Consider the following 12578-nt stretch of genomic DNA (forward strand, 5'->3'; position numbering starts at 1 on the left):
TTCTATGTAATTTATTTCTGGTCTTTCACTAGCATTAGGTAAAGAAGAGGCTCAGTTTTCCATGCTAAAAGTAATTTTTTTCCATTGAAAGATCCACTTTCTGTTTGACTCCCTTTAATCTCATGGAATTACAAACTTGTAGGATTAAAGGATTTTCTAAGTCTAATTAATATGTCTGATTACGAAAATAATTGGTACAGAAACTAAGATTAAAAACAGATAAATGTATTTCCATTAGTACCATGCAATGGGAAAATAAGGGAAATAAGATGGATCCTAGGGAAGGTGTTTCAAAATTCATTTATCATATTTTCAAATTACTGAAAACTAATGCTACCCTAAATCCAGATTTTGCACTCTGCTTCCTTTCTGTCTAGACACAGGGGCTTTTTTTCTGTGTTTGCTTGGAATTTCTAGAGTTACCAGGTACTTCTCAAGCCAGATACTACTAAGCTGGCCATATGAAAATCACTGACTTGTTCATGAGTGATATCTGACATTATGGGTGGTATCAGCAACTATGTGAACATGGATTTTAATACACACACACACACACACACACACACACACACGTATATGCACCATGACTCTTCTTTGCTATCCCAGAAATGCTGCACAATGACACAGCTGCCCTAGTGAACAGAAGCTACCTTATTAATACCTTATTAATGCCAAGGGAACTCACTGGGCCTTTCCTTGCACGACCTGGCTTTTAATGGGGTAAACTTCTGCTGCTGGCTTTGCCCCTGCCTTGCACTGACTGCTCAGACAGCCCAACAATGCTGTCACTGGTGCAGGGATCCAGGGCAGTGGCAGCAGTGGCACAGGGCACATGCAGCCCCATCTGAGTCACACCTGCTGGTATCTCCTGAGGGTTTGACTCTGCAGCAGCACGGCCAGAGCTGCTGCTGTGCTCAGCTGTGCCCGAGGGCTGCAAGGCACTCACCCAGAAAGTCTAGACAAAGGTAGAAAATCCTAAAAATCTGCTCTGACTGGATTTTCTTTTAGATAAAGGAGACCAGTCCAGGAGACCTTGGCTTGCAATCACATTAGGAAAATTGGGCTTTTACCAGTACAGCTTGTTTCATTCAAAGGGTAAACTGATTTTACTACACCAGTGCAAAGCAATCCTGCTTGTCCAACAGACCAAGTGTACTTCATTCCCACAATGTACAGGAATTCTTGTACCAGTAAAGCATCCCCAATTTAAGTACAGCCTGTGTTTTCAGTCATTCATCTCCAAAATAGTAGAAAACATCTCTGGAAAAGGGTATGGTGAGAATTCAGTCATCAGTAAATGAGAAGTGGTTTCAGATCATCACAGACAAAGTCTGATTGCATAAACAATTATATATCAATATTATATAATCTATTTCAAGGGTTTATGGTTTTATAAAAACATGGAATGAAAAATTATTCTGGCTTCCAAACAAAAAGTGACTGCTTTGAGTGCTTGAAAATGGTGCTTTAGTAATTTGCTAAAAACCAAACATAAATGTGTAATACCTATGAGACACACATTGCTCAGCTCAAAAATTGTAAAGAGCATTTCTGATTGTCACCATGATTTTAAGGTTTTCTTCTGTCATCCTGGACCAGCTCTTCATGTATTTCAGTTTCTTGTTATTGTGCCTACATATGGCACATACTAGTTCTTTATGAACATGGAAATTCAGGAAGACAACATTTATACATTTAAATAAAAGAGACAGATCAGAATAAAACATGTAATTATTTATTTAAAGCCTAAAAAACAAATCAGTAATTTATTTTCATGAGCACAAGCTGCCATATGACATTTATTTTGTAGGATGACTCATATATTTGGACTTTATACCAAATCATGAATGTCTAGTCTGGCTTAGAATTTCCTATGTACTGCAAACGCTGTTGAAAGTGTTTCCAACTTCCAATAGCTTTTAAGAATTGCAATTACCTGAAAGATCCCAAGTGAAGGGTAAAGTGAAAGAGTGGGAGAGATCACTGACTATGGTTGGCAATTTTCCTGTTATTGGCAAGGCTAAATACGGTCAAGAAATAACATTTTACAGAGAGTAACTCAGATTGTGCCTAAAGATATCAAATGATGGCCATTGCATATTGAAAGATCCAAAGTGTGACTCTTTGTTTGCTTCCTGAGACCCTTGCACTCCCCCTGCCATGCTCCAGAGCAGCATTATCAGCAGTGCCAGACCTGCAGTGACCACTGTAGGGTTACCTGTGGGTCACCAAGGAAGCAAGACCTCATCCTTCTGGTACCTATTTGAGGAGGAAGCAGGAGAGGAGCACACACTACTCCTGTCCTGGCCACTGCTACTGTCCCTGGGTGCCTGTCTGGCACACATTTCCCAAGGCTCCTCTCAGAGGTGGATATGAAGGACATGAAGGACACACATCTGACCACACAGCTAGGCTTGTGCTGGGTGTAGTTGGCCAGGACATAGCAATTAACCCCTTTAATAAAGGCAGTATCTGTGGGCTCAAGAGGGTTAAATGAACTGAAGGATGGTTTCAGCCTTTATTAGCCCTGGGAATTGGATTACAGTGTTTTTTAAGGCCCTGCTCTTCTCTGTATTGGCAGTGACTTTCTTTGAAAAGAGGTCTGTTGTCAGACACGCTAATCCATTCAATAGGAACAAACTCACCTGGTTAAGCCCAACCACATAAACAGATTAGGCAGCTGTCATGCACCAATAGGCATTGCATAATATGAGATGACACGATATGATAAACAGCATACATACTGTTTGGAAATTTCTATCTCTTTAGGTTGAGATTAAATATTTATGGAACACACAAAGGCTGATTTTTATTTGACTATTGTCTCTGTTTCTCCAGGACAAACCCTCATTCACTAACTCGTCACACATGTTCCATTCATTCAAGCTTCATGCACACCTTGCTCATTGTGGGTCAGATTCTCTTCTCAGCTGCTTTCTCTGCAAACCATCGGAAATCAATGGATGTGGAAGTGATTCACAAGCAATGAAAACAGAGACGTGATATTTTTTTTTTTTTAACTGGGTAAAGGCTTTAGGGATTATAAGCACGAATTTCAGCAGAATTTGGGCTATGACACAATGACTTTTCAAGAGGACTTAAGAAAAATGGATCTACATCCTCTTGCCATATGCTTTCTGCTATGAACATCTGGTTCCAGTGAGATCTCACTGTGGGATATTTTGTAATGCAAAAATGTGTTAAGTGACTTTTGCTCAGAGAAAGGTTTGGTCACAGACCCTTCATCCTCAGTGTTACATGTACACAAGGCTCCAGTCTGTACACTGCACGTCTGGGGATAATTAAATATCTGCAACCAACCAGGAGGCATTGATCTTAGCAGGAATAACAGCTAGGCTGCAGACAGACGTATTGGAGCTTGTTGTGAGATCTGGGTGAGATGGAACAACACAGAAGAGAACCCATGGCACAGAAAACAGCACCATATATCATGTACTAATGGTATCATTTTTTCTGCTGACTACTTAGCCAGTCATTCTTTCCTCTGAAACCATAGCCTTTGGCAATTAAAGCAAGGCAAATATACAATTTTTCCTTAAGCAGTCACTGAAATTTAAACCTGTTCATTGACAAAATTTATTCATGACCTCTGGTAATTTCTAACTTAATGGGCTGAAACTTGAAGGTTTATATGTCTTCTTTCAAGAATAATATATATTCTGGATGTATACACATAATGAATATACATTATTTTAGCTCTAGTTTTAAGGTCTTGATTTCCCTAAGTGGCTAATGATTCTGCCTTTCAGAAATTAGATGTCCACCATTTTTGGAATTTAAAAGCCTTCTGAGGAAAATCAAGTTGAATACACAGAATCTGAGATTCTCACACTACAGGCTTATGAGTTTTTTTCTCTCATCATCTGACAATTATCTTCTTGCATTTTTTGTATATATGAGTGTCTCAGGCTTGCCAGTCACCCTAAGCAGCTTTTACCCAAGTGATAAAGGTGACTCCTAGCATTGCCACATAAAATCCTTTTATCCAAAACCTATATAATGGGCAAGTCCATTAATATTTAAATCAAATAAGAGCATCCTTTTGCCATTTTTTTCAATCCAAAACAGCTGATTGCGTGGTGTACCTGATGTAATAAATAGAGAAAGTAGATGGGAAGAATGAGGAAAGAACAAAATTAGTTTGGTAGAAGTTTCCTGGAGAGGCACATGCTCTCCATGGGGTAGAAGGCTATAAAATAGCCTGAGCAGGAAGGTTTGCAATGGGGAGGGTGAGACTAGGCAAGTGGCAAAAATGTCTGTCCAAGCTGGGCATTAACATGCTCAGGCAGCAGAGTGGCCAAAAAGGGGAATTTTCTGGGACTCAGGGCCAGAAAAGACTGAGATGTGGAGGTACAGAAGAGAGATCAGATAAAGAGAAACTGTCAGATAAAGAGAAACAGTCCAAAGCTTGGACTACTTCTGCTGGGAAGCCCTGGGAAGGGGTTCAGGTTGTCAGGTACACAGCAGACACAAACAAGGAGGAAAAGCTTCAGGAGTGGATACTCCTCATGGAATTGGGCCTGGAGCACGAGTTTGATTTTTAAAAGAGTCATAGTACTTAGCTCTGTAGTTTTTTTATCAGAGACATGAGACTTTTAGATTTTGGAACCAGGCTGACCATGTCTATCCATCTCTCCATATGACCAGAGGTGTTCCGGATGAAAAGAGCTTCTGGTAGCACATCTTTTTTAAAGTCAGACAACTCTAAAAAATTTCTTCCATGATGCTGCTTAACTGGAATTCTGTAACTTTCCAAACACACTGCCAAGACCAACACTCCTTGAAAATATTTGGCACAGTAGGGATGGTGGCCTCTGAGGTGAAGAAGTTAGGTTCTTTTAAATGGATGTTAACTCTGAAACCCAATAATGCTAGATTAACCTTAGGCACAAATTTTGAAGTCTGACTTCTTCCCAATCGAAACATTAAAAAATTAGAAAAAATTGTGCAAACTGCAAGACCACCATGGTTTTGTAAAATAGTGAAAGGGAACTACTGAAATAAACTTGGAGGACTGAGAAGATTTTGTCTCTTCCTGTTACATGCTGGATTAGCTGCAAGTACAACATGGCATTAGGGGAGATAGTCAGGTGCCTAAACACAGGTAACCAGTGTAATTTCAGATAACTTCCGGTGAGCTGATAAGTGTATGGGAAATCCATGACTTTGTATGTAAATCACAAGACCCTAGGCATCTAAACTGTGCTGAATATATATGTTTAGATACTCATATCACCCCCAAGGAGTGTTCCAGTGGAACTGTCATGGCAGTTTGTCCTTCATGCTTTTAGAAATCCATCCCTGAATAGCTTCAATGTGTCTCCAAAGGTGTTTAACTGGCACATGGGTTCAGCAGCACAGCTATGTGAATAAATTCTAGCATGCACATTTTATACCCCAAATCACTGTGGGAGTGTACACTAAGCCAAACCCTACTCCTCCCCACCAGGGTTGGGAGCTGAACCAAGCCCTTTTCCTTGTGAGGGAGATCTGACCCACTGTCACCCCACATGTGCCCTTCATGTGCTTGCTCCAGCTGACCCTTCTCTCCCCAGAGATTTCAGCTGCCTCACATCTGTTTGCTTGCTTAACCACTCTACCAAATGTATAAAATGCTCCAGCTTTACATAGCTATGTATAATGAGATGTAACACATTTTGTTTAATGCCAGGAGTGGTCTAAGCAAATTTCCACAACTGCCTTGGCAAAGATTAAGGTCCCTGGGGCAGGTGGCTCCACTTTGCTGCATGGTGCCTGTGGTGCTGTGAGATGTCCTCTCCTCTCCCACCCGCATGGACAGGATGTGTGGCTGAGTCCAGGTTGAGCTCCAGCTCCAGCCAGCTGCCTTCCCTGTGCTGGGAGCCAGCAGCTCTTGGGTGCTTCTATGCTAAGGCTCAGTATGGCATCAAAGCAATCTTGTCAGTCAGGGAGAGAAGTGTTATTACTCAGATCAAAGTCAGGATTTTTTCCTGTTTTGAGTCACAGCTAGAATTATTGCACTGTATCTTCTCTGTCATATTAAAAGTTTTGAGTGACTTTAACTCAAAATAAAATACTTCAACTAGTGCAATTAATGCTTTTAACACATTTGAGATTTAAAATTATTATCCTTGACTGTGGCATAAGAGGGGGGGGCAAAAAAAAAAGGGAGACTAAGATTCTAACTTTATTCCAAGCATTAAACCATGTATAAATTGTAAGGATTCTGGACAAGGGGATTATAATGTGATCTCAAATTATTAAAAGGGTTTAACACACTAAGAGAGTTCGCAGCCTTTGGCGCTGCTAACATAGAATGTTTCGGTAATACTTAAACAACTTTTCTGCAGATTCTCCTTTTTTTTTTCTTTGATCATTTTTCTGTCTTCATAGAAGTAAAGGGAAAAGTTACAAGCATAACACCAGAATGCCTGGGCAGGCCAGACACTAAAACAAAGAACCCTGGCTTCAAATCATGTCATTTAATTGTCTTCCAGTTGCCTCTCAGCTATCAAAATGCTCAGCTATTGAAAACTAAGACATGTTGTCCTGCTGTTTAAGAATAGGGTGAAGTGCTTATCTGGCTTTCCATAGCATTTGCCACTGGGAAAGATCAAGAACCAATCCAGCTATATAAACCAAAATAATGTCAAACCCGAAATAGCCACAGTAGAGGATTAGTAAGAAAACCCATCACATTCATACAGCATGGTATTATCTGCGCAGACAAGAGAAGAGGAAGCAGAAAGCAGGAGACTTTTGCCTCTGAATTTCCTCTGGAGAAGGTGACTATTATCAGATATAGAGGAGAGGCCACTACCTGGGGAGTGGGGATCAGCCAGCGACTGAAGCCACGGGCAGGCTGAGTCTTAGGCCTCCACTGGCAGGAAAACTGCTGGCCCAGCAAAAGGAAAGTGGTTAAAAACCCCAAGGCAAGAGGAGCAGTAACTGGGCAGCCTGAGTAAACTCCTGTATCTGAGGGCAGGGCAAGCAAGTCAGATGGAAATTTCCACCCCAAGCAGTCCACGGGGCAACTAAGGCAAAAGGACCCTGCAGGGCTCAAACACAGCCTCTGCTTTGTTCACGTTATCAAAAGAGTGCAGGAACAGATTATGAAACTCTGGAAAATTCAAGTTGGGGCAAGATGTAGAGGAGCAAGGGCAAGAAGACCTCTGCAACCAGAAAGCCCCAGTGAAGCCACGATGTCATTCACTGCAGAAGTGCCTGAGCACATGGAGCATGGGACAATTTTGAAAAACTGAGAACTCTTTTAGACATCAGAATTGAAGATCTGGACACATAGTTGTCTTTGCTGTCTTTATTTCACCAAATGTCTTGCACAATGAACACCTGTAGTAGTTTTCTACCTCTTTTCTGCAAGACATTCAAGCACAGGAGAATACCAGCAGTGACACCTTGCTTCTGTCCTTCATAAAAGAACTGCTGGGCCATCACAAAACAGTGCAGCTTATCTTTCTATAGCTATCATTCATTAGCATGGCCCCTTGCCTTCCTCCGATTCATGGTTACATCTTTCAAAATGAGGCCAGTGACAGCATGGACAATAACTGAACACACAGGTGTTTCATTGTACAGTATGCTGAACAAGAAGTACAGCTTTGTGGAATACATCTTGTCTGTGGTTCCAAAGCTTAAAGCAAATATGAATACATTTAACTCTGCTTCACTTCCTAGGGAGGCAGATTTCTCTCTGTTTTGTAGAGAGGCAAAGCTAGGCACAAAGGGCAAAATTTTCAAAGATATTGAAGTGCCTGAAGATGGAAAAATGCCTTTTGGGATTTGCAAAAGTGCTTATGCAGAGTAGGTACCTGCCTCCCACTGAGATCAGTGTTTTAAATCTGTTCAACAGATGCAAATCTGACAGCTGGCTCTGTTAGAACAATATTTGCTGAGGGTAAACCAACTGCACACAACAGAGAACAGAGACAGGACCCATGCTCTGCTTTCCTCCTGACATAGAACTGGCATGACATTCAGATGGTACAGAGATCTTGTACTGCTGTGCACAAGGGGCTTCTATCCATCATCATTCATGCTCTGCCACACTTGGCTGCTCTTTTGCCATAACCTCACCATCTCCAGGAGCTCCTACAAGTTGCTCAGGGTAACCTTCTGCTATTTTTCCTAAAGCAACTGCCCTTAGCAATCTTGTCAGACTTTTCCTGCAGCAGACATTCAATATTCAGTCACAGATTTGCCTTCTGTTTGAAACAGCTGCATCATCTTTTAATGTCTGAAGACCTAAATAATTGTTAATGCATCCATTTCAGGTATCCAAGCCCTAGTGCCCTCAGAAAAGAATATCCAGAGGCTTCTAGGCTGGATCTGTGGTGAGATGCATACAATTCCATCACCTGATGATGATTTTCCATATGAAGCTAGCAACTGAACTAGGAAGAACTAGAATCCACAAAAAGACTGGGATAGCTAACGTAAAGGTTTACATACCAGCAAAATCCCAGCTGTTTAATTTGTGTGTGGACATGCTGTGAATTCCTTCAGCTGCTACTGCCTTTTCATACTGCAGTTTGACACCTGTGTGACAGCCAAGTCTGTCATTGGGAACTGGAAGGCTTCAAGCCTGGAGATCTGTTCAGGGCATAGCAGGCAAAGGTCTGCAAAATCATCCAGAGCATGGGGACAGCAGCCCTTGGTCAAGACAATGTCCAAGCAGCCCCTGCCTGCAGCTCTACTGACACCATCCCCTCTCAGAGATGGATGAGATTCAGGTTCCTTCATTAGAAAGGATTCAAGCCAACATGTCCCATCTCCAGCTAAAGCAGAGTCAAGCAGGCAGTCAGAGTATATAAGAAGGAACATCACTCTGGAGCTAAGCACTCAGTAAGGGGGGTTCCCAAAGTCCTGTCCCTGACCTGCAGCCTATTACGTACTTTGACCACTGGCAATTTAATGCAGTGCCCAGCTTTGTGATAGTAATTTGCAAGTTATGTGTAATTTGAGATAAACATGCATCTCTACATATGGTCTGGGCCAAATGAGCATTTTCATATGGAAAGAGTGAAAACACTCAGACAGCTTTGGTGCTGTGCCTTTTTGTGTGCTTGCAAGCAGGAGTTTGCTGGCTTGAGGGCTTTGTTACTGACACAGCTAAGCCCGCTCCAAGGCGGGCAGGCTGGGGCGTCAGCGCTGTAATCCTGAGCAGGATGCTCAGTGGTGAAAAGCACACTCTGAGAGTGAGGAGCGAAAACAACAATTGAAAAACAGCCTACAGCAAAATTCATTACCTGTGGATTCAGTGCTAATGTTCCGGGGTTATACATGCTGTTCAGTACTTTATCTGCAGTCAAACCAGATATGTGAGGTCCCAAGAAAACATCTCTTTGTCCTGAAAAGACTGATACTTCATATTTAGACAGAAGGAAAGACAAATAAATTTAGGAAAACATTCTATTCCTCACTTAGGAGTTTTGTGGTAATTGAAACAAACCCCAAAGAACATTGGGAAGAGATGCTCCTCAGCACATGCACATGGTCTGGCTCAGCACTGGGTTCAAAGGCAAGCACATTGCTGGTGCACAGCATGGCGTGCCTGGGAACAGGCTGGCAAGCCTTCCTCCTTTGTTCAGTCACTCCATAGCTCAAAGGAAGTTTGTAGGACTGAGAATTCAATATTGAAAAATAAGCAAAGAACTTTAATTACATACTCATCACTGTACTTTATAAATGTCAAAGAGACACTGTCAAATTCAAAACACATTTGAAAACACAATTTTGTTATTGATATTCTTTGTTTTAAAAGCCAGAGAAAATTTAAGACATATTTACTTTTCTCTGTCAATAGTGTTTATTCATTGTTAAGCATTTACACACTTAATTAGTTGTGAAAAGCAACACAAGTTTGTTCTCCATTCCTCCTCTCTTTGTACCACTTTCTGTTTACTGGAAGCAAACAGGAAAAAGCTTTTTAATTTCTTAATCCTTTATCCTTATGACCTTTAAAACTTTTTAAAGGAAAAACTTGCTTATGTTGAGCTCTCTACCTATACCTATACACATTAGAGAGAGGGAAATACAGAAAATGTATTGTGAATTTGCATGACCTGATGGCCACACTAGCTTCCATGTTCTAGAAGACTCTAGTCATCAGCAGAGAGGACAATTCACAGCAAAGCAGGAGAGGAAAACAAACGCCTAAGTTCAGTACCTTACCCGAGCAGGTGATAAGGTAAGGTAGGTAACAAAATCCTCCTAGACATATTAAAGCCTCGACTAACAAAAGCCACTTAGAGAAAAACACTTCTCAATATAAATTCAAGTGCTAGCACCTGATTTTATCCACGAGGCAGCATGTGTTGATTCAACATCAGAAAGGCTGTGATCAATTCTTCCTTATTCATGTTGTCTACAGATGATTATAGCAAAAAAATCTGTTCCCAATCTACTTCCAGTCAAAATGACAGAACATTTTTTTGATTTGATGATGCTAAGAGACATTAAGTGATATAACTTGGGCAATTTCATCTTCCAAAGAGAGAATCATAACAATTTTGGCAGTTTTATATAGGGACAGTTTAAAATACAGCTCTGTATTAATCACTCTCAGAACTGGTTCTCTGATGACCTCTCCCAGCTCCCTCCCCTCTGCCACCAACTCAGTGAAACAGTTTCTCAGCAGGGCAGGCTGTTGGTGGCTCCCAGCCATGAGGAACATGTACATCAGGATGTTTCTTAACTCTTCTTATTAAAGATTCCACAAGTTTGTCCCAGGCAGGAGGCTGTATCATTTTGCTGACGAAGGGCACAGAGCACTCTGAGGACAGCACTCCCTGCTATCCTCCCTTGTTGGCTGCAAATGTGTCCCAGCATCATCAGAGTCTTCAGGTGGACTTCATCAGTTGTAGTCATCTTATCAGCTAGGCACAGCCTCTCCTAATGGCTTGATAAATATTCTGGCATCCCCATATCACTATCAAGAGATTCAAATCGTGCCCAGTACTTACTGCTGCTATTACTACAGAGTTGCTGCCAATGACTCTTTCACTTATCTCTGTAACCAGAGACACTGAATAGTTCTTTTTATGTCTCCACTCCCGGTCACTGACAGAAAAATTCATACAGAACTGTCCTCCACCTAGATGGGAAAGTATGCTGCCCTTGTGTAATTTTAAGAAAATAATCATTCTGTGTAAGAAATGCATTCCCACAATCCCATCCCTAGCACACTAATGCAAATGTGTACTGCACCTGATTTTTTAATTTCTGACATAGGAACACTGTATGTCCAACCCTCTCACAAAGCCACCTTGTGCTTGTTATGGGCCTGAAAGCATATATGAGCAAAATAATTTATATTGTTACTTTTACACACCCCTCATCCCAAGCTAACTAAATATGTATGATACATATTTTGGCTTCAGTCAGAGGAATATGATGGCTGTCTTAGTGATTTGCAACCTTTTTCTCATGCAAAACCTTCATCTTTAATCCTTCTGCCATCCATCTGGGCTCTAAGATGTTCTTCTACAAATAAAATAGTCTGCTTGAGATTCTATGCTCTAACACCAAATTAGGGGGAAGAATGAGGTAACAAATTAAGCAGACTTTACTACCATTTGACAATATTCAAATGAAATCCTTGAAGATTAAACCATCCCCAGTACAAGAAGGGTTCACATGTAGTACTGTCTAGATTGCCCCCAGCTTTTCTGAGAAAACCATGGCAGTTAAGATGAAGATGTTTGGGTTTCAATTAAAAAATAAATTAAAAAAAAAGGAAAACCATGCATCTTCATCTTTTTAAAAGAGAAAGTTTTAGAATGGCCTTACATTCATCTCAGGAGGACTGAGAGGTGCACCATATAGCATGGGAGGCAAAGGCAAAATGGTCTTTGTGGTGTACCCTGATATGGAAACAATGAGGAGATGGTTTGGAGAGATTCGAGAAGGGCGAAGCAGAGTTGTGGTGTGGGAGAGAAAAAGTAAGATGAACCAAGATGGGAAATTAAAGGAAAAACTAAGTCAGGGAAGTGAAAAAAGAAATTGGATAAGATGAGAATGAGTCAAGAAAAGAATACGTAAGATTGAAGCAAAAGAAAAATACAAAACATTGATGAAATACTAAGTTTTAAATTGAAGAATTTTCAAGTTTATGTTAGACTAGCACAATAAACCATGGGACTCAACACATGACATCATGTGGACACATGCCATGGGAAGATGACTGGCAGGTTAATCAACTGACATCATGAGAAGCAGGCACATAGAAGAAAATTATATTTAACCTGACAGAGTAATTACTTTCATCATCCCTCATGCAGGTCCCCCTCAGGCAGAAACCTGACTCCCAGACCAAAAGATAGGGAGAACTATCACCACAGACAAAAGTATTTTTCTTCCTTGTTACATTCTGAGGCATTTCTTCCATTCTTCTAGTCAGAAAACCATGAGAACATAATGTATTCTATGATCAACATGTAGCCATGAGTATTTCCAGCACCAGAGAATCATTTAATAACATCTGCAATCAAGATGTTTTGGGAGAAGGGTTTTTTTTAAAATCTGCACCCTCTGCAATCCTTGCGGTTGATATAGAAAGC

Source organism: Passer domesticus, chromosome 1 (assembly GCF_036417665.1).
Source record: "Passer domesticus isolate bPasDom1 chromosome 1, bPasDom1.hap1, whole genome shotgun sequence".
NCBI lineage: Eukaryota > Metazoa > Chordata > Aves > Passeriformes > Passeridae > Passer > Passer domesticus.